Source organism: Nannospalax galili, unplaced genomic scaffold (genome assembly GCF_000622305.1).
Source record: "Nannospalax galili isolate Female #2095 unplaced genomic scaffold, S.galili_v1.0 scaffold467, whole genome shotgun sequence".
Taxonomy (NCBI): domain Eukaryota; kingdom Metazoa; phylum Chordata; class Mammalia; order Rodentia; family Spalacidae; genus Nannospalax; species Nannospalax galili.
This window is the reverse complement of record NW_008357490.1, coordinates 436,166-436,621: the sequence shown is the minus strand read 5'-3', so window position 1 is coordinate 436,621 and position 456 is coordinate 436,166.

Below are 456 nucleotides of genomic sequence, written 5' to 3'. Positions count from 1 at the left end.
AGATGAAGGGAAAATGAGGCCATTAGAGCGGTCCTAATGACCTTGTAAAACCAGGCTACACAGAGATACCAGGGATGGGCATGTTGTGAGGTCTACAAGCCAAGTTTGGAGCCCTCTTGAGAAATCCACCCTGCTGACATCTCAGTCTTAAACTTCCAGCCTCCAGCTATGAGGGAATACATTTTTATTTAAGCCTCCCACCTAGTCTGTAGTATTTTATCATGATGGCCTCTGCAAAGCAATAAAGAATTAGATCTATTTCATACCTAAATTACTGTCTACCATAGCTCAGTATGCTCAGTAACTGAATACAATAAACCGAAAGACTGTTCAACATTTTTAATTATACGACTGTAATTATACAATTCCACTATTCAGTATTTTGTATAAAACCATTTATAATACACAAGATTTTTTAATGCAACAAGATGTATCAAAAACTACATACACACACAC